This window comes from Rhinopithecus bieti, unplaced genomic scaffold (assembly GCF_001698545.2).
Source record: "Rhinopithecus bieti isolate Rb0 unplaced genomic scaffold, ASM169854v2 scaffold_2888, whole genome shotgun sequence".
Taxonomy (NCBI): Eukaryota; Metazoa; Chordata; class Mammalia; order Primates; family Cercopithecidae; genus Rhinopithecus; species Rhinopithecus bieti.
This window is the reverse complement of record NW_016804209.1, coordinates 3,812,786-3,840,703: the sequence shown is the minus strand read 5'-3', so window position 1 is coordinate 3,840,703 and position 27,918 is coordinate 3,812,786. Positions and strand designations below refer to the sequence as shown.

General features: G+C 42.0%; 1 protein-coding gene across 6 annotated transcripts in view; it reads left to right on the top strand.

Moving 5' to 3' along the window:
* The window catches only part of PSD3 (pleckstrin and Sec7 domain containing 3), a 720,908-nt gene that overhangs the window by 86,974 nt on the left and 606,016 nt on the right, over window positions 1–27,918 (top strand). For all 6 annotated transcript variants that reach the window (XM_017867267.1, XM_017867272.1, XM_017867266.1 and 3 more), the window contains one exon: window positions 9,254–9,303. The gene's annotated coding sequence lies outside the window, so the exon portion shown is untranslated. The remainder of the gene's footprint in view (window positions 1–9,253; window positions 9,304–27,918) is intronic.

Below are 27,918 nucleotides of genomic sequence, written 5' to 3'. Positions count from 1 at the left end.
CCCCTTCTCTGGGCTTTCTTTTTCTTCTGTGAGTTGCCGCACCATTAAGAGGTGGTGTTAAACATGCTATATGGCTTGATACATTATTAATAAATGGAAAATAAAAACTACATTTCAGGATGTTGGTTGGGGTTGATAACAAAAAAGAGAATAACATGCAGGCTTTCCCCCAGGGGACTCAGAATGGGCAGCTCTTTTCCCCAGCTGATCCAGGCTTAGGGAAGAAATGGAGGGGGCAATCTTAATGGAATAAAAGTTTCTTCTTAAAATTTTTAAAACAGCTTTATTGGGATATAATTCACACGTCAGAAAATTCGCTCATTTTGCCGAGACCAGCTCAGTTCGGGAGACCCTAACCCAGCAGCTCTAGAGGAATTAAAGACACACACACACAAATACAGAGTATGGAGTAGGAAATCAGGGGCTCACAGCCCTCAGAGCTGACAGCCTCGAACAGAGATATTTTTGTCTCTGTTTATGTCTCTGTTTTGTCTCTGTTTATTTTTGTCTATGTCAACATATTTGTTGACAGCAAGCCAGTGATAAGCATTGTTTCCATAGATTATAGATTATCTAAAAGTATTCCTTATGGGAAATAAATAAAGGGATGGGTCTGGCTAGTTATCTGCAGGAGGAGCATGTCCTTAAGGCACAGATCACTCATGCTATTGTTTGTGATTTAAGAACGCCTTTAAGCGGTTTTCACCCCTGGGTGGGCCAGGTGTTCCTTGCGTCATTCAGGTAAACCCACAACCTTCCAGCATGGGCATCATGGCCATCATGAACATGTCACAGTGCTACAGAGATTTTGTTTATGGCCAGTTTATGGACAGATTTGGGGGCCTATTCCCAACACATTTAAAGCGTACCAGTCAGTGGCTTTAACATATTCAGAGTTGTGCAGCCATCACCACCATCTAAATTTATAACATCTTCATCAACTCAAAAAAAAAAAAAATTCTGTACCCACCAGCAACCTTTCCCTATTAACTAACCCTAGGCAATCACTAATCTACTTCTGTCACTATAGATTTGCCTATCATGAACTTTGCATAAAAATAAAATCATGGAATATGTGGTCTTTTCCAACTTCTCTTTCCCCTAGCCTGTGTTTACAAGACTCATCCATGTCATAGCATGTGTCGGTACTTCATACTTTTTTTTTTTTTTGAGACGGAGTCTCACTTTGTCACCCAGGCTGAAGTGCGGTGGTGTGATCTCGGCTCAATGCAACCTCCACCTCCTGAGTTCAAGTAATTCTCCTCATCACCCTCCTGAGTAGCTGGGATTACAGGCTCATACCACCATTCCTGGCTGATTTTTGTGTTTTTAGTAGAGACAGGGTTTCACCATTTTGGCCAGGATGGTCTGGATCTCCTAACCTCGTGATCCACCTGCCTCAGCCTCCCACAGTGCTGGGATTACAGGCATGAGCCACAATGCCCAGCCAGTACTTCATACATTTTTATGGCTGAATAGTATTCCATTGTTTGGCTGTACCACATTTTGCTTATCCATTCATCTGTTGATGGACATTAGAGTTGTTTTCACTTTTTGGCAATTATGAATACTGTTGCTATGAGCATTTGTGTACAAGATTTCGTGTGAACATGTTTTCATTTCTCTTGGGTATACACCAAGGTGTGGAATTACTGGGTTATATGCTAACTCTATGTTTAGCCTTTTCAAGGACTGCCAAACTGTCTTCCATAGCAATGGCACCATCTTATATTCTCATTAGCAATGTGCAGGGTTCTGAATGTCTCCACATCCTCACCAACATTTGTTATTATCTGTCTTCTTGATTCCAGCCACCCTAGTGTAACTGCCCAATGCATTCACCTTGCCTGCTGCCTAGTGGGAGCGGGTTTATCAAGACAGGGGAATTGCAATGGAGGAAGAGTAATCCAAGCAGAGCTGGCTGTGCGGGAGACCAGAGATTTATTATTATTCAAATCAGTCTCCCAGAACGTTTGGGGATCAGAGTTTTTAAAGATAATTTGGTGGGTGGGGCTTGGGAATTGGGGAGTGCTGATTGGTCAGGTTGGAGATGGACTCATACGAGGTCAAAGTAAGTTTTTCTTGCTGCTTCTGTTTCTGGGTGCCATGGTAGAACTGGTTGAGCCAGATTACATTCTAGGTGGTGTCAGCTGATCCATCCAGTGCAGGATCTGCAAAATATCTCAAGCAATGATCTTAGGTTTTACAATAGTGATGTTATCCCCGGGAGCAATTTGGAGAGGTTCAGACTCTTAGAGCCAGAGACTGCGTGACCCCTAAACCATAATTTCTGATCTTGTAACTAATTTGTTAGTCTTGCAAAAGCAGACTGGTCCCCAGGCAAGAAGGGGGTCTTTTTGGGAAGGGCTATTATCAATTTTCAGAGTCAAACCATGAACTGAATTCCTTCCCAAAGTTAGTTCTGACTACACCCAGGAATGAACAAGAATAGCGTAAACCTTAGAAGCAAGGTGGAGTTGGTTAGGTCTGATTTCTTTCACTGTCATAATTGCCTCACTTAAAATTTTGCAAAGGCAATTTTGCTAGTGCTTCATCATAGTGGTTATGATTTGCATTTCCCTAATGATTAATGTTGGGCATCATTTCATTTGCTTATTTACTGTTTGTATATCTTCTTTACAGAAGTTTCTACTCAAAGACTGCTCATTTTCAGTTAGGTTATTTGTTTCTTTATTATTGAGTTGTAAGGGTTCTTTATGTATTCCGAATACCAGCCACTCATCAAATAAGTGATTTGCAAATGTTTGCAGTGTCTTAAATGGCATGGAGGATACCCACCCCAGCATGTCCCATTCTGTGGGCTGTTTTTTCATTTTCTTGATGGTCTCATAGAATGAAGTTCTTCTGTTGTGTTACTTTTTTTTTTTTTTTTTTTTTTTTTGAGACAGGGTCTCATTCTGTTGCCCAGATTAAAGTGTGGTGGTGCTGGTATGGTCATAGAGTTCACCGCAGTCTTGAATTCCTGTGCTGAAGCAATACTCCTGCCTCAGCCTCCCATGTAGCTGGTACCACAGGTGTGTACTGCCACGCTTGGTTAATTTTTAAAATTTTTTTGTAAAGACAGAGTCTCATTTTTGTTGCCCAGACTGCTCTTGAATGCTGCGCTCAGTTAATCCTCCTGTCTTGGCTTTCCAGAGTGCTGAGATTACAGGCATGAGGCACCAAACCCGGCCTGTCTTAACTCTTGAAATTGACTTTTTCATGGCACTGCCTCTGTGCTGCTTTTGCTGCACTAAGGTGCTGGGACTGGGGCTGTTGAAAGTTACGGCCTCACATGCCTTTGTCCCCAAATCTTGACTTCTGTGTTCAGTTTGTCAGCATTAAGGAATTAAATTAGCCCTGACTGTGACTGTACCTCCATAAAAAGCAAAAGCAATCCCACTTTCTCTGTTTGTATAGCAGCTATAGTCCTGGACAAGTCACCAAGCAGTGAGTCAGCCCAGCTGTGGCCTGGCCGGCAGCCTTTGGGGCAATTTCTGCTTCACTTTGATGGACCCCTTTGTATCCCAGCTGGAGCCAAGGTTGCCAAAGCCTTTCACATTAAAGTAGAAGCACGAGTGCTCCTTCTTCTCTGGGTCACATCACCATGAGTATTTGTTTTGTGTTGTACTAAGAAATTATTTAACTCTTCACATTTAGTCTCAGATAATCCAATTAGAAAAGGATTGTCAGGCACCGTGCACACTATACTGCACCGACTTTAAATCAGTTGTCTCTCTTGGAGTGGTTTCAGATGTACCCCAGAAAGCTCCATCATTTCCATTTAACGTTCCATGACCATACCTGCACGTTCTCAGTCCTCCCTCTATACGAAATGACCTAATTGAAAATGCTAAACCCATGAATTCCCAAGCGTGAACATGCCTTTGTAGACCTAAAATCTCTGGAGATCCCTTTGTTTTCAATATATGAGAGGGCTTTGGTGTGCAAAACCTGTTCAGTTTCAGGCAGTCTCTCAATTAGCAAATATAAGCGTGTAGGGAGCTATTAAAGGTCAAATGTTCTTAACTTCATTATTAAAACTGACTCAAGGCACACAGAAATTGGGAGCCATTTATGGAGTTCTCAGAGCTGTCAGGCCTGCCATGGACAGACATAAATATTAGTTTCACCACTCTCGAAACTGTGCAGTCGGGCGGACTCCATGGATGATGACACCACCTACTGTCTTAGGTAGGTTTCTGGAACAGGTCCTGAGACCTATTTTTTTAACAGTGTTCTGAGGAACCACATCTGTAAAGGTGTGCAGGTTCCAGGCCTGGGCACAGAAGGAAGATGAGCTGCGATGTAGTTGTTCAGAGGCCTCAGTCAACACCACAGGGAGTGTGCAGCTGGAAAAGCCCTTCTGGTTATCCTTCATCAGGAAAGAGAGCTGAATCTTTGTACCTAGCATATGCCATTCATTGAATGTGGGCTGGCCCTGTGGTAGACGCTTGACCTTGAGCTAGGCAGCAGCGAGGCAGTTCCTGTGGAGAGACTCAAATGGAAGCTGCCACTAACACTTCTGGCAGCTGGGGCCGTGGGTACCTTGGTCCCCACAGGGACACATGGACCGCACACCACTCTCCGCCACACACTGCGTCTGCCTCATGTGGTAGGCTGCTGTGCCATTGATGATGTGCAGGATTCCCACTGCAGCATGTCTATTTCCCAAGCCTCTTCATTCTCTCCTCTGTCATTTGCCATGTTTTTTTTTTTTTTTTCCTTTTTTTTAGTTGTTCATAGCAAGGTAGGAATATTCCCTGAACAAAAGCACTGGATTTTGACCTGTTATGTTTAAGCCATGCGTGGTGGTCTATACCTGTATCCCCAGCTGCTCGGGAGGCTGCAATGGGAGGATCACTTGAGCTCAGGAGGTGAAGGCTGCAGTGAGCTATGATAGCATCGCTGCACTCCAGTTTGAGCAAAAGAGAAAGACCCTGTCTCCAAAAAAATTTTGTTTGATTTAAAGATAAATTAATTTTAGCCTAAAGCTGCCTCCTTATATATTTTAAGTTCAGGCTAAAAGTTTTTCCACGTGTAGTACATGGTGTGCTGTAGCCTAATTGAATGTTTGAACAGCCTGTAACCTACTGTTGTGCCAATCACAGAGTTTCAGCCAATCACAGGTGGCTAACTGTTCAAATCGTGTTCAAATAAGGCAAACACCAAGTTGTAACCAATCCAGCTATTTCTGTACCTCACTTCTGTTTTCTGTACCTTACTTTCCTCTTTTTTGCCCATAAATCCTCTCCAATCCAGTGGCAGCACTGCAGTGGCTCTGAACCTATTCTGCTTTGGAGGACTGCTCAATTCATAAATCATTCTTTGCTCATTTGCACTGTTCAGTTTAGTTAGTCTAAAGTTCTTCTTTCAACGGCCCAGAGGAAAGGGCCAATGGCAGCTGGTGAAAGAGATGGTTCTCAAAACTACATTAATAACTTGTAAATGCAAGCATCTATTGTTTTTGTTTTAGGGTCCAACATTTATTCTCAGAAGTTCTCTTTCATGATGATTGACATTCATTCAACAAACCCACATCACACACAGGCATCTACTGTGGGTAACTGTGTAGTTCAATTTGCTCTTTAATGTTTTGTTGTGGCTCGTTTCCTCCCCATTGCTGCACACGAACCTTGTCTGTGACAGCCCCCACTACCTCAGCCTTGGCCCACAGATGACGCCATCGTTGAACTTCATAGAGAACCTGATACACTTCCATCAGCACACTCCTGATGACCTTGGTAAGGTTGCAGCTGGGTCTCCTGCAGAAACTGATCACCTGTAGGTCTTCTGGTGTTATAGTATATGCAATCCAGTGTTTCTGCTTCCCCAAGTCTCTCCATCTCTTTCTCCACCATCTGCCCTGGCGGTTCTTGCATGTCAGCCTCGTTAGCCCGGGCCATCACCTCTTCTGTGCTTCTAGAAGCTATTTTAGTAGCCAGCTCACACCATCTCTAGGAGACCTTTCCAAGATGCTCAATTCTCAGTCTCGAGAGAGCACTCTCAAACTTACAACCTTTGCTTCATCCAGTCTTGTGTTCTGGCCCCTTGATCATCACTTTCAGCATTGAGTCTCTTGCTTGGTCCTCAGGCTGTGGCTGGTACATGGGCCAGGAGGTCCTGACTGTCCACTGGTGTATAATCCCTTTCTCTCTTTATCAGGCCCAGCATATCCTCGGCCAGGGGCTAGGTTAGGCAGCAACGTAACTGTATTTATAGGCCTAAGGGCCAAGAGAGGAGGTAGGGGACACATTTTGTCTTATGGGTAGAGGCTCCCCGCACTGTCTTCCAGCAATGGGGATGAAGTATTCTTGCCTACTTACTAGGGAGGAGTGGCCCACCTCTGCAGGCCCAGAGGATTCAGAGAGTTAGGAGTTCCCACATTGAGGGAGTGAAGGTGCTGAAATCAACCTGGATGTCCCCATCCTAGTATCAGGGTACTGTTCTTTCACACCAGGGTTCTGACCTTGCCGTAGCAGATCTATCTTGGCTGGGAGTTTAGCTTTCCTTGGAGCCCTGCTGTTCTGACAATTAGGTCCTCAGGCTGGTGGTCAGTTTTCTCTGCCTTCGCCTAGGAGAGGAGAGCCTCTTTCTATGCTGCAAGAAGGCCCACTGGCTTCTCCACATTTGATTCCCCATGGCCTGTAAATTGCTGTTGGGTTTTCATTATATTTTCTAACGTGTCAGACTACGGTAAGGCAGTAGGATTGGATTCCATTGTCATTATGGGCACTGATTCTTCCAAAGTTTTCAAATATCTAATAATTTATACCCGCCACTGCATTTCCTTCTGGTACTATGCTATCTCCATTTGCCACTGGTGAAAGTTTTAAGAACTAGGTTGTATATTAATTTCCTTGCACAGTCTGTTCATAAGAAATTACCACAAATTTAAGTGGATTAAACAATAGACATTTAATCTCTCATAGTTCTGGAGGCTATAACTCTCAAATCAAGATATTGGCAGGGCCATGGTCCCTCTAAACGTGTGAGGGGAGAATCCTTCCTTACTCCTTCCTGACTCTGGTGGCTCGTAGCATTCCGTGGATTGTGGTTGTATCACTCAAATCCCTGTCTGTGTCTTCATAAGGCCTTCCCCATGTCTCTCTGTCTGTACGTCTTCCCCTCATCTTATGAGGATACCAGTCACTGGATTTAAAGCCCACTCTAAATCCAGGATGATTTTATCTCAACAACCTTAACTAATGACATCTACAAAGACACTATTTCCAAACAAGTTATATTCTGAGTTTCCAGGTGGACGTGAATTTTGGAGGGATACTATTCAACCCGATATAGATGGTCACTTTATGTCAGGAGCTATTTGAGCTCAACTTACCACCAGTGATGAGACCCTTATTGCCAGCGAGGTGTTAAGTGACCCAGTTCCCAAGCCTCACGTTACCTTTTCAACTCCCCAGATGTATCAGTTGGTCTCTCCAGGAAGGAGACCCTGAGACGGTTGAGCCTGCAGATGGTTTATTAGGAAATGCTTCCTGCATCAATACCTGTGGAAGGCCAGGGGGAGATGCTAAACTGGGCAGTGGGAGAAGAGAAGCTGCAGCCACTCAGGCAACCCCAGAGGGAGCTTTGGAGCTAAAATCGCTGGTTACAACTGACCTGTGTTGGACCAAAATGGTTGGATGTTTATTCACTCATATCTATCAGTCACCAGATATGGGATGCCCTGGGAAGGGCTTGACCTTATGCCAGGTGGCTCTTTGCAGATGGGGTAATCCCTGAAGGCACTGACAGAGGAAGGTTGTCTGCTGATAGTCCTTCCAGAAATAGGCAAGAAGTCCTTCCTTGATGGGGATCTGGGTGGCATGTCACCATGTCCAACACGAGAACTTAAAACACAGAGATGAGGCCAATGGGGTGAAGGTGAGATTATTTTTCGGTGAGCACTGTAGACATTCCACATTCTAAATCTCATGACACAGGACCCATTTGGGGCTCCACTAGCCAATAATTAAGCCCACAAACCTCAGTCAGGAGTCGTTCAGTAACAACAATGTGGAATATATAGCAGAGAAGGCTTTGTAGAGTTAGAAAACACAACAGCTATCTCCCTCTGAATTTGAAATTAATGATGTTATTTTAGAAAAAAAATAAACTGATATTCTGGAAAAGTTAACTGGCTTGCCCAAAGTTACCAGCTATGGACATGAATATCTGCTTCGTTAACGGTTTTATTTTCTCATTTTAAAACTTACAACATTTTAAATTTTGTTTTGTTTATTTTGTTTTAAAATAGAGATGAGATCTTGCTATGTTGCCCAAGCTGGTCTCAAACTCTTGACCTTAAGTGGTCCTCCTGCCTCGGCCTTCCAAAGTGCTGAGATTACAGGTGTGAGCCACTATGCCCAACAAAAAATTATGAAAATCTTAAACATACATAAAACTTTGGAGAATAATTTAAGTAATACCCAAGTGCTCACCACCCGACTCTAACAAGTCTTGGTATTTTGTTGAATTTGCTTCAGATACTTTCATTAAAAAGGAAAAAAACTTAATAAATAGACCTCTTTTTACATTGTTCTGAACCTTGCTTCCTCCCTTTCTTACAGAAAGTAGTACCATAAATTTGTTGTTTATCATTCCCATGACTTGTTTTTTCATACTGTGTATGAAAGTAATATAAACAGTAGATAACATTATTTTGCATGTTTTTAGGCTTATGTAAATGAATCATGTCAAATGTATCATTCTATAACTTGCTTTGCTCATGCAACTTTGTATTTTGAGATGTAACCATGTCAATACATGTAATTCTAGTTCATTTAATTATTGGACAGCATTATCCCATGAATATGCCATATTTATATACGTGCATTCTATTGAAGACATTTGGAAAATTGGGAAATGTTTGCCATTTTCACTTTTATGAACAATGCTACAATGAAACTTTTGCCTCCCGGGTTCAAGGGATTCTTCTGCCTCAGCCTCCCGAGTAGCTGGGATTACAGGCACACACCACCACGTCTGGCTATCTTTGTATTTTAGTAGAGACGGGGTTTCACCATGTTGGTCAGGCTGGTCCCAAACTCCTGACCTCAGATGATCCACTCGCCTCAGCCTCTCAAAGTGCTGGGATTACGGGCGTGAGTCACCATGCCCGGCTGGACATTTCTGGTTATACTCAATAACCACAAATAATAAATGTTAATAATTTAGCAGTTTTGCATGATTTTTTTTACAAAAGAAATAAAACAGTAATAATACTGAAGTACTCTGTTTCTCTCCACAGATTCATTTCCTCACCTTCCTTCCCCAGCAACAGCCATTATTAAGAATCCGGTATGTATTCATTTAGACCATGTTTTTGCCCTTTTCCTACATGTATATGTATGCAAAAGAATACATAGTTGTGCTTTACATATTTTAAATTTTTATCTAATGCTTTCATGTTGTACATGTTCTTCAACTTCCTGTCCCCTTTAATATCATGTTTTAAAAATCTGTTCATGTTAATACATACAGATGCAGTTCATCTATTTCAACTGTTGACTGTACTCTATTGTATGAAAATATGACAAAGTATTCATCCATCCTCTTACAATGAACATTCATATAGTTTCTAATTTCTTGCTAATACAAATGATGTTGTAATGACCTTCAAGGTATGTCTGAGTATGTAAAGTTACTAGACCTAGGATTGAAATGAATAGGTTGCAGGGAATACTTATTTTCTACTTTAGTAATACTGACAAATTATTCTCCAAGTAGTTGTTCCAATTTACACTCCTTCCAGAAATACATGAGAGCTTCTCATGTCCTGTATCCTTGTCAATTCTCAATATCACCAGGCTTTTAAAGTGTGGCCACACTTCGGGTATGAAATGATATTTTGTTTTAACTTTCATTTCCCAGACTACTAGTTAGATTGGCCATTGTATTCATTAATGTAAAAGCTAAGCAGCTGTAACAAAGAGACCTCCAGACTTAGTAATGTAGGTAAGAATTTCAATAAAAAAGATGTTTTTCTTACTTAATCTTATGTTGGCCAGTCCAGGCTGGTAAGAGGACTCGACTCTACACAGTCACTCGGGGATCCTTCCATTTGCTACCATGCTGTCCCTTAGGTCATCAACCTTGTCTTCCTAGTTGAAGTCAGGTTGTTGCCACATACCCGCTTTCGGAAAAAAAGACAAGCTCAGGGAAAGCAATTTCCTTGCAGACAAGTAAGGCAGAAGTGCACACATTTCTTCCACTCACATTTCATTGGCAATAATTTAGTCTCATGAATAGGAAATATATGTGTCTGGCTGGGCAGCCATGTCCAAGAAGAAGGAAGGAATGGAGAAAGTGCTAGCATTCCTTCCCAAGCAGATGTTTGTTGACTTTTTGGATTTCTTCTTCCATGACTCAGCTGCTAATACATTGTGCCCATTTTAATTTTGCTTTTTTCCTTATTGTTTCATAGGAAGCCTTCATATGCTCTAGATTTGATCATTTATTTATACAATAATTTTGATTGTTTAAATATACCAGTATATATACCTCAATAAAGCTATTTTAAAATATTCTCATTTGTGATTTAAATAAGCCATATCATATTCTTTAGATAAATTAATATTTCTTTTGTAAAGTGAATAAAATTACCCCCATCCCAATTTTCTCTTTTCTGGAAATATAATTTTACCTACCAACTTAATCAAAATTATAGTTTTATGAAAATTTCTTTAGGCTAACGTAAGCTGTTCAAAGTTAAAACAGAAAAAAAAAATGTTGTTTCCTCGATACTATTGAACCCTCCAAGAATATCTGACAATCTGTATGACATTGTGGTAATTTTTTTGACCACTCTGAATTTCAATTTGCTCAACTGTAAGTATGCTATTATTTGCTCTGCCTGCTACATGATATTGTTATAAGGATCAAGCAAGATAATGCAGATAAAATGCTCTGTGGAATGCAAAATTTTTAAGTGTTACGAATTAGAATTACAAATAGTATTTCAATAGCATGCAGAAGATTTCATTTGAAATGTCCTAAGTCTTGTTTCCAGTTTTACTGTTATATTCTATATACCATTTACACAGATATTCCATACTCTGTATCAGGGGGTGATCTTTGGCAGTCACTACCATCTCTGGGTGTGTGCGTGTATGTGTGTGTGTGTGTGCGGTTGGAATAACAGCCATGTGGCCATCCACATCTGTGTGAGTCAAGACTCTCCTGAGAGCTGCCTTTATTTTGAGCAGCTCTGTTCCTAATGGCAACCTGGGAGGCTGGCTTTCCAGCCTGTTTTCAAGCAGTGCTCAGCTAAGCCACATCACTGCAAGGTATGCCTCAGAATTTCTATTGCTGGCTGGGCACGGTGGCTCACGCCTGTAATCCCAGCACTTTGGGAGGCCGAGGCGGGCGGATCACGAGGTCAGGAGATCGAGACCATCCTGGCTAACACGGTGAAACCTCGTCTCTACTAAAAATGCAAAAAATTAGCTGGGTGTGGCGGCAGACGCCTGTAGTCCCAGCTACTCGGGAGGCTGAGGCAGGAGAATGGCGGGAACCCGGGAGGCAGAGCTTGCAGTGAGCCGAGATCACACCACTGCACTCCAGCCTGGACGACGGAGCGAGACTCTGTCTCAAAAAAAAAAAAGAAAAAAAGAATTTCTATCGCTGTTTCAGGCCACCCCAGCTTGGCATGCATCACTGCCTTCCCCCGGCGGTTCTCAGTTTCCTGCAATGTCTCGTCCTGCCTGTCACACCCAGTGACAGCCTGTCGGGTGGGCAGTACTAAGTGGCTGCTCCCTGGTTCAGCCCTATCCGTCAGTACCTTTCCCCAGCATCTCTGCACCAGCACCGCCCTTCATGGGGAGCCTCAGGCTTGGCAGAGGAAAAAGAGGGCTGATAGAGAAAGAGAAAGAGAGAAACAGGAATGCCCTGGGGTGTCATTTTTACTTTATTGATAATAAACCAACTGTAAAAGTTAGAAAGGAGAATTTTAGCAACATGTTGAAGAAGGGAGTTCTTTAAAGGGAATATACGAAAAGCTTCATAATTTTACTGACATACTTGAATTTAATTTTAAAAATAAGGACAGTCGTGCTCTTGCATCAAAATGCAGGAGAATTATTTCATGCTGTGTAGCCCAACCCTGGAGGTGTTAGGAATACCCCCGTGAGGAAGAGGAAGTGAACTGAGGTGACTATGTGGTGGTCAAGGTCGGGAAATTAGCAGAGGTAGGGTCTTTGTCCTCCCTCCTACCCAGGAAGGGATTAGCAGTGACTCAGTTCATAAACATTTATTTAGCAACTTCTATATACCAAGAGTTATCCTCCATGCTGTGATGTAGCAGAGGCTGAAACAGATGAGGTTAAATCTTTTATGTCTGGGATTTTACTGCTTTCATAGAACTTAAATTGGGTTGGTAGGGCATGGAGGAGGTTAATGGCCAGAAACAGAAAGACACATGATAATTAAAATAAGTAAATAGTTACATGTCAGTTACTGGTAAATACTAAGTGTTATAGTCCACTTTGTGTTGCTATAACAGAAGACAATAGATGATAATTTATTTATAAAGTAAATTTCTTCTTCACAGTTCTGAAGGTAGGGATATCTGGTGAGGGCTTTCCTGCTACATCATCTCATGGCAGAAGGTGAAAAGGTCAGAAAATATGAGAGTGCAAGTGAGTGAGAGGGAGCCAAACTCGCTTTGATAACAAGCCCACTCTTGAGATAACTAACACACTCCTGTGATAATGACATTAATCCCTGAGGACTCTCCCTTCATGACCTCATCATCTCTTGCTCAACCCCACTTCCCAACACTCTGGCACTGGGGATTAAGTTTACTACACATGAACTTTAGGGAATACCTTTAAACCATAGCACTGTGTAATGATTTTTAAAAAGTGATGTGAAAGCAACTGAGATCATTAAAGAATATCTTTCTGAAAAAAATAACATATAAGCTGCTATAGATCAAATGTTTATGATGTTTATGATCTATAGCACCCACCCCCCACACACACACAAAAATTCATATATTGAAATCCTAACCCCCAATGGGAGGATGTTAGGAGATGGAGCCTTTGGGAGGTAAATAGGTCATGAGGGTGGAGCCTTCATGAATGGGATTAATGTCCTTCTAGAAGAGACCCCAGAAAGCTCCCTTACTCCTTGCACCTTGTGAGGACTCAGCAAGAAGACAGCCATCTATGAACCAGGAAGAGGACCCTCACCAGACAGAAAATCTGCCGGCACCTTGATCTTGGACTTCCAGCCTCTAGAACTATGGGAAATAAATTTATCTTGTTTATAATTCTCTATGGTCTTTTTGGTATAGCAGTGTGAACTAAGACATAAGTTGAGACCTGTATGATAAGAAGTAGCAAATCATGGTAGTTAGGAGGCCAGAGTGCATTGAGCAGAGGCCTCAACTAACATGCAGGACCAAAAGTAGGACCAAGTTTAAAAGGTCCCAGCGGAGCTAGGAAGAAGGCCAGTGGGCCTAGAGTGGGGCAGGTGAGGGCAAAAGGCAAGGAGGCATGTGTGGAGAAGTGGCTGACCCTGGATCACACAGCTCTGTCAGGTGGGGTTTGGATCAGGAATCACAAGTCCAAGGGTTTAGCCCAGACAGAGATCCCCTGCTTGGGGCATCTGGGACACTGAGGAAGCTGTGGCTTTCAGAATCAGGTGACTGTCAGATTCAGGGAGTTCATCTGGGTTGGCTCAAGGACCAGTGTTTGGTGGTGGAGGGCAGACATTGAGGAGGGAGGAGCCGTTAAAAAAAACAGGGTCCAGCTCTGGAAGAATAGCCTAGTGGGTATTGGATGAGTTGGTGAAGGTCTCTGGTGAATGCAGTGAAATCCCATAACAAGACAGAACAGAGAGGCATGCTTCTGGTGAAGGCTGAGTAGGGACACTGCAGGTCTTCACTCATGCAGGCATCTGGGACTCAGTTCAGCCCCTGGGATCCATACCATGGACTTGGGACCGCAAACATCTCCAGAGCCCACTTGCTCATAGAATGGGAGCTCCAATGTATTAAAAGATCAGACTTCTCTTGGCTTAAATACTTACCTGGGTGAGCGTAAAGATGGCAGGTCATTTTGCAAGCACTGAGAGAGACAACCAAATGTAAAGAATCTTGCTTTTGATGGTTTAGGATCAAATATGGAGCTCTGTGTCTTTGAGTTTGGGCACCCCTCAAGCCAAATCTTTAACATTTTTTTTCTACATTGTAAAGCAACCAACTGATGAAGGAATGGAGGTGAAAGTTCACTGTGGATAAGACTTGATTTTGCATTCCAGAGACAGATATACCCTGGATTAGGTTAGGTACAAATTGAAGCTTTGTGTGACAAGTAACATCTCAGGATAGCAGAAAGTGTCCCTGTTTCTAAAGATGCACTGTGTCAAACCGTAGTCTCTCGTTTGTTGTGGCAAGGAAAAGCTTCACATGGCCCCAAAGTCCGTACTCTTATAATTAGACTATCCTGTCTCCTAGTAAGCATATTTTCTACGTTTTTGTCTATTGTAGTCAAATTAGACCACAATTACGTGGAATTAAAATGAGGCATCATTCACAGAGATGTACTACATCATGTTAAATTAAAATGTAGGTGTGCCTGTTTGCTGAATTGAAGCCATATAGATAGATAATACACCTGACTAGATACAGCATATGGAGTGCTTTTTTCTTTCTTTCTTTTTAGACAGAGTCTCACTCTTACTGTCAGGCTGGAGTGCAGTGGCACAATCTCAGCTCACTGCAACCTCCGACTCCCTGGTTCAAGTAATTCTCCTGCCTCAGCCTCCAAGGTAGCTGGGACTACAGGCAAGTGCCACCATGCCCAGCTAATTTTTGTATTTTTGTAGAGACAGGGTTTCACCATGTTGGCCAGGATGGTCTCGATCTCCTGACCTCGTGATCTGCTCACCTCGGCCTTCCAAAGTGTTAGGATTGCAGGGGTGAGCCACCACGCTTGGCCATGGAGTGCTTTCTATAAAAAGATAACAATGAAGCCATCATTATTTTCCACTAGAGGCATTCATTTCTTCATGCCTTATTGCCACGGTCCCCAACCTTTTTGGTACCAAAGATTGGTTTCATGGAAGAAAGATTTTCCATGGACTGGGGCGGGTTGGGAGGGGGTGGTTTCAGAACGATCAATTGCATTACATATGTTGTGTACTTTATTTCCATTATTACATTGTAATACATAATGAAATCATTATACACCCACCATAGTGGAAAATCAGTGGGAGCCTTGAGTTTGTTTCCCTGCAACTAGGCAGTCCCATCTGGGGTGATGGGAGACAGTGACAGATCATCAGGCATTAGAGTCTCATAAGGAGCACGCAACCTAGATCCCTTGTGTGTGCAGTTCACAATGGAGTTTGTGCTCCTATGAGAATCGAATGCCGCTGCTGATCAGACAGGAGGCGGAGCTCGGGCGGTAATGTAAGCAATGGGGTGTGGCTGTAAATACAAGTGAAGCTTTACTCACTTCACCAACGCCACTTACCTCCTGCTGTGTGGTCCAATTCCTAACAGACTACAGAATAGTACTAGTCTGTGACCCAGGGGTTGGGGACCACAGTCTTACTGTGTCCTAGGCACTATGCTGAGCAAATTTTACACGATCTCATTTCCCTTCTATTACGCCATTGTTTCTAAGTAAGAGTAATGTACTCAACAAATCTCCGGGCTTGTGGGGGGGTCATCTGGTCTGACTTATATCATTTGACTTACAGCAAATTTTCCGTTAGTGTATCTTCTTCACTTCATAAGACTTGAGAAATCACTTATTTGAACTTCCTTTTTTTTTTTTCCTTGCTACAATGAGGGCAGTAATACATTAACTAATTTAGGTTGTTAGCAAAAGAAACTGCGGTCTTTGCCATTAAAAGTAAATGGCAAAGACCACAGTTACTTTTGTTACCGACTTAATAATTACTTGGTTCATAAATATCATAGTGAGTAAGGACCTTGAGAGGCGTGAACCAGGCTTCAGCCTTCAGACAACTGGGGCTGTCTGTTCACAAATAGAAAGACGTGACTGGTGAAGTCACTTGCTCAAGGACACACAGCTGGAGAAGGGCACAATCAAATCCAGCGTCCTGGTCTTCTGTCTCCTTTAAGATCTTTCCCTAAGCTGAGCTTCAGGTGAGAGCAAGAGTCAAGGTGTGCTGGAATATAGCACATGTCTGCCATTGGTTCTCCCTGACCGGTTGTACCTTCAAGGCATAGAATGAAAGGGTGAGGGTGGAATAAAACATGGTTCCTGTGAATGGCATATTGTGCTTCTAACTGGCCAATTTGTGAAGAATTTAGGAAAGGCAGCTAAAACCAAAAACCGAGGCTCAGAATAAATAAGCATCACTCCAAGGAAAAGGATCACAGCCTTATAACAACATTTTACCCAGATGATGAGATCCACATGCCTTCCTCCTGCCTCACATCTCCTGCTGGGAGCACGACTGCTCCATCCTTTCTACCTGCCAACATCCCAAACCTCAGCTTAGTTTAACTCCAGTGTGCAATACAGGATTTAAAAGAGGGAAGATGCTGAGGGAACTTTTTTCTTTTTAAACAGAGTCTTGCTCTGTTGCCCAGGCTGGAATGCAGTGGTGCAATCTCAGCTCACTGCAGCCTCTGCCTCCCGGGTTCAAGCAATTCTCCTGCCTCAGCCTCCCAAGTACCTGGGATTACAGGCATGCACCACCACGCCTGACTAATTTTTGCATTTTTAGTAGGGACAGGGTTTCACCATGTTGATCAGGCTGGTCTCGAACTCCTGATCTCAGGTGATCCACCCGCCTGAGACTCCCAAAGTTCTGGGATTACAGGCATGAGCCACCACTCCCAGCCCTGAGGGGACCTTTCTGCCAGGCTCCAGTCATTTTTAAAATGCAGAAGTGACAATTAGCACAGAGGCTCAGTTGTGTGTGTGTGTGTGTGCGTGCGTGCATGTGTATGCTGCCATGTGCCGTGTTTGTGAATGCATACCATGCGTGTATGGTGTGTGCTTCTTGTGGTGTGCGCGCACTCTGTGTGCATGGTTTTTGCGCATGTGTGTGCATGTGTTTGCGTGCATGTGTGCATGCGTGTGTGAATGTGTGTGCGTGTATGTGTGTGTGTGAGCATGTGTGTGCATGAGTGTGTGCGCGCGTGTGTGCGTGCATGTGTGCGTGTGTGTGCACGTGTGGGTGTGCGCGTGTGTGTGTTTGTTGTCAGGGAGCACTTTCTTCGTTATGACTGCACCTGAGAGCAGTAATTCCTGACCCACTAATGAGTTTCCTGAAGGGCAGAGAAATCACCCCTCCCACAATGAAAAGAGCCAATTGCAGAAAAATCTCTAGTGAGACAGGAAGATCTGAACAAGCATACAATGGACATTGATTTAATGCAGATGCTGGCACCACCCAGGAAACAAGGAATAAAAGGCAATGTTTGGGGAGAAATAGGAGCATCTCTTGAAAGGAAGGAGAAAGCAAAGAAATACATGAAAAGACCAAGAATTGGCAGCAAGGAATTTGTCTTATAACAGGCATAACCATGTCAACCTAAATATGTAAAGAAACGACTCTGTAAGCAAAGGCCAGGCACAGTGTTTCACACCTGTAATCCCAGCATTTTGGGAGGCTGAGGTGAGTGGATCATCTGAGGTCAGGAGTTCAAGACCAGCCTGGCCAACATGGTGAAACCCTGTCTCTACTGAAAATATAAAAACTAGCCGGGCGTGGAGGTGGGCACCTGTAATCCCAGCTACTTGGCTGAGGCAGGAGAATTGCTTGAACCCAGGAGACAGAGGTTGCAGTGAGCCAAAACGGTGCCACTGCACTCCAGCCTGGGTGATAGAGTGAGACTCCGTCTCAAAAAACATGAAGCTTTAACAGATGATGAAGAACCCAACCAAAATCTGAAGACTGCTTCCCACGTTGTAAAACTCTCATCTCCCTAGTGAGGAGGGATTAGAGCTTAAATTGTACCCACCCTGGCATAATTTATTTACAAATAAATTATACATCCATAATTAAGCACATCAATTTAACAGAAGTGTTTACTCACAAAACTGCCCATACCATGCTTGATGATTTATTCTTACGTGGCCCCTTTGCGTTTAAAGTATCATTAGGGAGCTGAATAACAAACGTGGCTAAATTTTGATGGGATTGGAGGCTAGGGAAGAGAGGAGGAAAGGATAGGGGACCTCAAGAATTAGCTGGATTTTGCAGTGGGGCTCTCATAGCAAAAGACCATTGTAGATTAGGCGTCTCTGTACCTTTACCTACTTGCCAGGGAGGAGGGTGTGTTGGAGATAATGACCCAAATGAAAATTTCCAACAGCAGATATAGGGTGTGCTAGGGAACTGAGTCAGTGTGTGAGTCAAATCCCACTCCACCCAGGAGCAAAATGACAATGGAGTCTTTCAGAGCATGGGTGTGAGTCATGCCAGAGCATCAAGCCATGCCATGCGACACCGTGACATCACTCCTACAGTCTCCTTCTGGGCCCACAGAGCGGCTGTGGAAGCGGTGATTGGATTTAAATCAAATTCAACTCTATTAAGTTAACCTTTGCAAACTCAACATCTGCTACTTGCTTTTTGGCCAGGCAGCAATCTTGACAGTGAGTGTGGATGGCTTCATTAATGAGGTTTGATAATAGAAATCTGGGTCCTGATTAGATTGTGTGCAGCGTATGTTTGTGGACTCCAGTGTATTTTACTGGGTTTCTCAGAGTTAGTTGTGTGTAGGGAATTAAAATAGCAAATGTATTTTTAAAAAGTCTGAACTGGCTGAGCATGGTGGCTCATGCTTATAATCCCAGCACTTTGAGAGACCGATGCAGGTGGATCACTTGCAGTCAGGAGTTTGAGACCAGCATGGTCAACATGGCGAAACCCTGTCTCTGCTAAAAGTACAAAATAAATAAATAAATAACTGAGTGTGGTGGCGGGTGCCTGTAGTCCCAGCTACTCGGGAGGCTGAGACAGGAGAATCGCTTGAATCCAGGAGGCAGAGGTTGCAGTGAGCCGAGATCACACCACTGTACTCAGCATGGGCAACAGAGCATGCAGAGCATGAGCCTGTCTTAGACTAGCTATATTAGCATTAAGTACATACGTGTGTGTGTGTGTGTGTGTGTGTGTGTGTGTGTGTATGTGTGATTACAAAGTGCTTAATGCACAAAATTGTTCAAACTGCATATATGCTTTTCTATTTTTTAGACAGAGTCTTGCTATGTCACCCAGGCTGGAGTACAGTGGCATGATCATAGCTCACTGGAGCCTCATCTTCTGGGGTCAAGGAGTCCTCCTACCTCAGCCTCTCAGGTAGCTGGGACTACAGGTATGCACCACTATGCCTGCTAATTTTTTTCATTTTTTTAATAAATAGTGCCCAGACTTATCTGAACTGCTGGATTCAAGCAATCCTTTTGCCTTAGCCTCAAAAGTGCTGGGATTATAAGCATAAGCCACCATGCCTGGCCCATGGAAACATTTTCGTTGCAACAATAAATATCCAATAATAAGTGCCTAACTGTAGGATATTGTTTAATTAGATTATGATATGCCTGTATGATGGGATATTATGAAGCTGTTGACAAGAAAAAGGTATATTGATATGTATATGAGCATGCATGCCATTATAAAATACTATTATTTTAAACATCTTAAGATATTTTAAGTGAAAAAAATGTAGTAGAAAAATATGTAGTAGAATCCCATTTATGTAAAAATAAGACATAAATATAAGTCTATATTAAGGCCTACTCTCTGGAAAATGGAGAAATAGCTATTAACTGGATTAGGCTCAGGAGAGGGACTGGTGGTCTGGTAGAAATAGAGTGGTAGAAGAAAGAATTCATTGGTTAAAATTAGTTTTCTTCTAAATGCATCTTTTAACATATGTCAGACATTAAAGACACAATAAATGCATTCAATATTCAGAAACCAAACTATCATCACTAAGTCACTGGCTGCTGAAAATACACTTTTAAACTTGTTCCAAGTTTCCATAAATAAGGATTCAAGTGCCCCAAAGCAATTTCATCGTTAGTGTTTCTATACTTCCATGTTTTCTCTTTAGCACAATTTCAAGGAATTTGGGGGCATTTTCTTCCTAGATATTTCCTTTCTCAGAAATTCAGACAATCATTCATCTAATAATAAAAAGGAAGCTATTAGAGACTCTGCGTGCCAGATATTACTCATGCTTGATAAATTGCATGCCCAAGGGAATACAAAAAAAGCACATCAACAAAAATAGAATTTAATTCTCATTGATAAAAACAATATGTGCCAAACAGTTCTTTTTATGGAAGAGGAGAAATAGCAATGTATGTCAAGAAATCTAACCACTGAATGAAGGAGATTATGGCCCCCATAGGTTTCAACTCTTAGTGAGCTTTTCTTGATTATGTATTTGTATCAGGCATCTTGTTGAGAATTACTAGCAGGACAGTATGGTAACAGAAAACATAAGGGTAAATAACCATTACAGGCCGAGCATGGTGGCTCATGCCTGTAATCCCAACACTTTGGGAGGTCAAGACAAGAGGATCACTTGAGGCCAGGAGTTCGAGACCAGCCTAGGCAACATAGTGAGACTTTTCACAAAAAATTGAAAAAGTTAGCAGGGCTTGGTGGCACGTGCCTGTAGTCTCAGCTACTCAGGAGGCTAAGGCAGAAGGATTGCTTGAGCCTAGGAGTTTGAGGCTATAGGGAGCTATGATTGTGCACTGCACTCCAGCCTGGGAGACAGAGTGAGACCCTGTCTCAAAATGCAAATGCACACACACACACACACACACACACACACACACACACAATATCATTGCAATGCACTTCAGTAAGTGGTAGAGGCCAATAAGAAAATGCATTTCAGCACGTAAAGAAGAGGAAGCGGCCTTAAAAGGAGAGTGTATAAACTGGCATATAGACATGAAAGAATGAGATATTTAGCAAGAATGTTGCAAATCCTAGGTGTGGAGGATACATATCTCAAACTGCCTATGTAACATCTCTATGTGGATATCTAATAAGTATCTCACACTCAGTGCATACCAAATTGAGCTTCTTATTCCTCCATGCCCCGCCCCTATTGGCACCTCCCATGGCCTTCCTCATCTCTGTTCATGGCAAGTGCATCCTTCAGACCAAATGCTTAGGAGGTTCTATTGACTCCCGTCTATAGTGACAGCCAAGGTGTCAAGGTGTCAGTAAATCCTTTTGGTTCCACTGAATGGATCCAGAACCCAGCACATCTCACCAGCTCAGAAGCTTCCACTGTGGTCCAAGTCCCCCTCATCTCTTGTAGGGTTGCCCCACTTCAATCTGTCCTTGGTGTAGCAGACAGTGTGATCTGTTTGCATAGCGGATAGAGTGATCCATTTATACTGCAAGACAGATCATGCAATTCTGTAGCTCAAACCACCCCTCCAGCAGCCCTCATTCTACTCTGAGTAAAAACCAGTCCTCACTATGGCCAGCAAGGTCTTGCCTGACCTGGCGCTCCCCTCCCTAATTCACCTTTCTCCCTCTACACCTCCCTCTTGCCTACCTCTGCATCCACAATGGCCTAGCTTTTCATCCAGCCTCCCCAACTCACTTTTTCTAGCCCCTACAATCTCTAAGCAATGATCCTTCCTGGTACGCGTCCCTGACCCTCCTCTGTAAAATGGAAGTCTCCCCCTTACACCCCATCCTCTTCTCTATTATTTTTGTCATATCACATATTGCTATCATGTACATTCTATATTCTCTGTGTATTTTATTATCTGCCACATATAACCCATCCCTGGAATATAAACTCCAGAAAGGTAGGGATTTGTGTCCGTTTCATTCACTGCTGCATCAACAGAACCTAGAGTAGCACTCGGAATATTGTAGGTGTTCAAGAAGTATTTGTGAAATTCATGAATGAATGAGAGACGTCTGAATGGGATCTGAAATGACGGAAGTTGAGATTAAAGGGCTACACAAGGGCCCAGCTCCTGAAGTTGTGGTAAGAACTTTGGACCTTATCAGACGATAGGAAACTGTGGGGAAAATATAGATATAATATACATACACACGTACAATATAAAAATATATACACATCATAAATACCGCATGGTGTGAGGAGAGGCAGAAAGATGCAAAGTTAAAAAATTATTTGCATTGATGTTTGACTGTGAGGATGGAGAAAATGATGCAAATTCTACAGACGTCATAGAGTAGAATTCAGGAAACTTAGTAGCTAAATTAATGAGGAAGGTGAAGGAGAATTGCAACCCAAAGGTAACTGTCAGTTTGTAGCCTAGGTGTTTGGACACATATGGATGCCATTAAATGAAGTTAGAATGTTTTTGACCTCAGAGGAAGCTATAAAAGCCAACGGTGGTGTCTTCCAGGAGGAAATGCGAACTGGCTGGCTTCCAGACATTATAATTGATCTTATGCTGTGCGTCTATTTTAAAATCTTGCACGAGTGGTGTCCCGCAGCAGATGGTGGACATACTAGCTGTGACCCAACATTCAGTTCCTTAAAGGCTCTGTCTGCATGATGCCAAGACATCTGGATGAAAAGGAAGCACGCAACACGTCTTTCGTGTGTTTACGTGACACCATGCATCTTGAGAGCGACCATATCTTTTGGTTTCTGTCAGGGCGTTTGATGTTTGGGAAATGTCGCATTGGGCTCATTGATGAGGTTCCACTTATGAAATTTTAAAAACCACTACAAGTGTTAAGCATTTTAATATGGATTTAAATATAAGCCTGGAAATACGAGGAGATAAAAATAAGCAATTCATACTTAGATTGGAGATACTTGGAACTTATTAGATAATACTGCAAAATTATAGGATAGAGTGCTCTAAGATCACAGAGAAATTTAATGAACATAAAAGCAATTCATACACTGCTAAACAGAAGAGAGGAAGAGAAATAAATAACAGCTAAGGAGATGCTGACATAATACTTGCTAACGTTGTATAACATATTAGAGTAAGAATCACAATTATTCAGGCTGAATTTGTTCTATAAAAGCATCCTAGGACATATGCTTTGAACACAGATAGACTTTATTTGAATCCTAATGTAAGAATATTCTTAGCTTCTGTAAAGAAATACGCTTCCTCTTGTTTATTCTGAGTCATGTGATCCTCTCAGTATAGCTTTCGTTTTTTAACTTTTGATAGAATCCTGAACCCAAGAAATGTTTCACTCTTTTCTTGGTCCCATCACAAGAAAAATTCCAGCGTAATAAAATGGAGAAGCAGGTCCAATGATCAATGGCAGCTGTCTCCTGGTCCCCACCACAGATCATAGGCCTGCTGGTTGTGCTTCCAGGAATGTCAGTACAGGCCTACCAAGAGAAGCTGGAAATCCAGGTTTTCCTAATCTCGCTTTTGAAAAGGCTTAACCAGGCAAGTAAGAGCTGGAAATCCAGGTTTTCCTACAAATCCCTCTCTTTTGAAAAAGGTTAACAAGCACAGTAAAACATGTTAAAGCTCTGTGTGGGCCAAGAATAGACACAAAAACTAAACACATGTGTGGGCTTGAGGCTAAGTTGGAACCTGTTTTTGAGTTCGCAAAACTTGAGCCTCAAGTCCATTCTCTCGCTTGACTTCCTAACAACCCAGTGACATAGCCACTGTTACCATCTTCCCTTTCTAATATTGTAGGGATCTCAGAGAGAATGAAAGGCTTACCCGAATTTCATAAACCCAAGTCTTCTCCAATCTAAGTCTCCCAACTCAAATTTTGATCTAGAATTTGAATATAGATGCATCTGGTCACAGAGCCTATACACTACCTCAATTCTAGTGTCCACATTGGAAGCACTTTGCCATCAGGTAGTATTAGGAATCCAATTACTGTGCAATGATTACATCCATACTCTAAAAATCATATTGAATGGGGAAGGATAAGAGGGAAAGGGAATATAGGCAACGTTGCCTAGGCTTTTCTGTAATTTAAATAAAAGAGAAACAGATTTCATTAAGTAAGGTATAATAAGGAATCTCACTAGAACCTATTCTTCATTAGTACCTGTTAGAGGTTGAATTGTGTCCCCTACAAAAGATGTTTTCAAGTCCTAGCCTCTGTTATGTGGCCTTATTGGAGATAGTGCAATTAGTTAAGATGAGGTCATACTGGATTATGGCAGACCTTTCATCCAGTATGTCTGCTGTGTGGTACACGAATTATCCCAATAATTGCATAAATGCCTTTAGTTAGGCATTGATTTCACCTTGAGATAGTGACCTCAGAGTGTGAGTGGTCAGCCTTGTTGATAACTGCTTACTGGAAGCTCACTCACCACTCCCAAGCTTACACTTGGTGCCTACCCAAGGATGTCCTGTTTGGTGTTTGGCAGTCACTTGAGTTCAGCTTATAGCCTTGTAATGACAGGAACCAGTGACCTCATGAACTAGCTTGTACTTCTATAGTAACCCTAATTATTAGGAAGTTATTTGATTGAGTGAGAATGTACCTCCTTATAACATCAACTTATTAGTCAGTATGATATCTTGCCCTCTGAAGCCACACAGGCTGAGTTCATTGTCTCTTACATATGACAACTCATATATTAGTTGAAAATAGTTATGCATTTTCATTCATTTTCTCTTCCCTGGGACAAACTCTTTCTGTATCTTTACTCATTTCTTGTGCATCATGGTTTCTAGTTTTGCTACGACCCCTTTCAATGTATAGGATCTGGAACTCAATCCTATTGCCAAATTTGATCAGTGACTCAGAATGGAAAATCAAATCTTTCTTGTTTCGAATACTGTGGGAGAGTTTAAACAGTGTGTTAAGCACTAGGCTAGAGTTTTTGGCCATGAAAAAAAGAATGTACAAAGCTCACTTCTTACTTCCAAAGTGTGATGGAGTTATCTAGAGCCTCTGAAGGAATTGAATGTACATCAAAAGTCTATCAATGTATAGACTTTCAGTTCAGTGGTTCTCAAAACACAGTTTATAGACTTCTGTGAAATCTCCAAGATCCTTTCAGAGGATCCCGTAAGATCAGAACTATTTTCATAATAATACTAAGACAGTATTTGCCGTTTTTTGCTGTGTTGATCATGGCACTAATGGTGCAAAAGCAATAATGGTGTTAAACTACCGGCACATTGAACTAAGATATGGTACCAAACTGTATTAGTTGTTGTACTGTTCCTCACTACCATGCACTTTTAACAAAAGAAATGCTAATTTTACTTAAGAATGTACTTGGCCAGGCACGGTGGCTCATGCCTCTAATCCCAGCACTTTGGGAGGCCGAAGTGGGTGGATCATCTGAGGTCAAAAGTTCGAGACCAGCCTGGCCAACATGATGAAACCCTATGTCTACTAAATGCAAAAAATAAATTAGCCAGGCATGGTGTCACATGCCTGTAATCCCAGCTACTTAGGAGGCTGAGCAGGAGAATCACTTGAACCCAGGAAGCAGAGATTGCACCATTGCACTCCAGCCTGGGCAACAAGGGTGAAACTCCATCTCAAAAAATAAAATTTACTTAATAAAGCAATAAGAATTATTAATTTTATTAAATCAACCTCTTGAGCACACATCTTTAATATGCTGTGGGACAAAGGGGAAAATACACATGAAGTTCTCCTGCCTACCAAAAATATACTTGTTTGATTCTCAAGGAGAAGTACTTGTATGATTATTTAGATTGCAAGGTAAACATGCCACTTCTTAAAATGGAGCACTATTTTTACTTGAAACAAATGACTCACATACAAGTTATGGTTATTTAGACTTGAATATTTCACAGATAGTTTCTCAAAAATGAGCAAAGTGAGTCCAGCAGATCACTTAGAGCACACCAATGGACAATATTTGTTGCCAATAATAATATTTGAGGTTTCAAGTAAAAATTAGCATGTTAGGAAACTAGTCTCTGCCGCTGTGGGTTTGATAGTTTCCATACATGAAACTTTTCAGATGGGATCAGCAGTGATGTTGACTAACGAGATTTTTCAATGTTATGTAATGAAATGTGTCAACATTTAGAAATGTTTCTGTAATGTAGCAAACAAATATTTTCCAAATGGCAAATGATGAAACAAAATCATGAATGGATAAAAGAGTTACTCAAGGTACAAGATGTACCGATGGGTTTCACTGTAAAGAGATTTAGAGGCAACCCGCTCCGATCCCCTTTCACGCTGTGGAAGCTTTGTACTTTCGCTCTTCACAATAAATATTGCTGCTGCTCAAAAAAAAAGAAAAAAGAGAAAGATTTAGAAAGTTTATTGATACGGTTTCAGATTTTGCAAGTTACTTTACAAAAGTACCACTTGTTCAGCTTTGGTATAAAATTAGAAAAGAATATTCCCAATTATCTGAAAAGGCTATTCATATGAGTGTGAGGCTCAATTTTTTAAAAACATACCTTGGCCAAAACAGTGTGTTGTACATAACAGAATGTGTGCAGAAGCTGATATCACAACTCAGCTATTCCTCTATTAAGCAAGACACTAAAGAAATTTGCTAATATGCAAAACAATGCCTATCTTCTCAGTACATTTTTTGTTTTGCAAAATACAGTTATTCTTTATGAAATATGTTGCCTGTGTTAACATGTAATGGGTTCAGTATTATAGCTTTTCAATAAACTAATATTGTACAATTTTTTCAGTTTTAATTTCTTTTTTCTTTTCTTTTTTTCAGGTGGAGTTTTGCTCTTGTCGTCCGGGCTGGAGTGCAATGGCATGGTCTCAGCTCACTGCAACCACCACCTCCTGGGTTCAAACAATTCTTTTGCCTCAGCCTTCCGAGTAGCTGAGATTATAGGCACCCACCACCACGTCTGGCTAATTTTTGTAATTTTAGTAGAGACGGGGTTTTACCATGTTGGCCAGGCTGGTCGCGAAATCTTGACCTCAGGTGATTTGCCAGTGCTGGAATTACAGGCATGAGCCACCACGCCTGGCCCAGTTTTAATTGCTAATACAGTAAATATTGGTAGTTATAATCTACATAAACAAGTTCTTTGGCACCCTCAATGATTTTTAAGAGCGTTAATGGGTCCCGAAACCAAAACATTTGAGAACTGCTCATTTTAGGTAACTGAGTTTGCAAGGAAACAGAGGATTTCAGGAGTATCTGTAGTGTTTTGTCATTGGTAAGATTACATTTCTTTCTAATCAGTATGCATCTTTCAGTGAAATCAAATGGGTTTCTAATAAATGCTTATTGTAACTATTGTAAAATAATCATAGCTAACACCTAGTAAATATTGACTCTGCATCAGTCTCTGTGCATGACAGGGAGGATACAGCAGCATTCAGACACTGTCCCTGCTTGGTGGAGCTTAGAGTAATGGAAAAGACAGACAATGAGAATCTACTGGGTGGGAGTAGGAGTCAGTACTGTCTTCAGGATGCTAGAAGATGTCGTAGTTCCTCCCTGATCCGAGGACTGACACTGGAAACCTGAGAAGAGGATGGGTTTAAGATATATTTGGTGGGATTTGGGGACACGACTTGTGATTAATTAGACATAAACATTAAGGGCCGGGCATGGTGACTCAAACCTCTAATCCCAGCACTTTGGGAGGCCCAGGCGGGTGGATCACGAGGTCAGGAGATGGAGACCATCCTGCCTAACATGGTGAAACCCCGTCTCCACTAAAAATACAAAAAATTAGCCGGGCGTTGTGGCGGAGCCAAGATCGCCCCACTGCACTCCAGCCTGGGCGACAGAGTGAGACTCTGTCTCAAAAAAACAAACAAACAAAAAAAAATACGGAGAAGAGGAAGGGTTAAAGGATTACTAACCCTGGTGGTTTAAGTTCATTCAGTCATCAATTCAACAAGTGTTTGTTCAGTACCTACTATGGGCCAGGTGTTCTAAGTGTTGAGAGGAGAGTGCCAAGCACGAAAATGCATGTTAGTGAGACGGACTGGGGAGAGGAGGGGGCAGATCAAACAATTGATTGATCAATC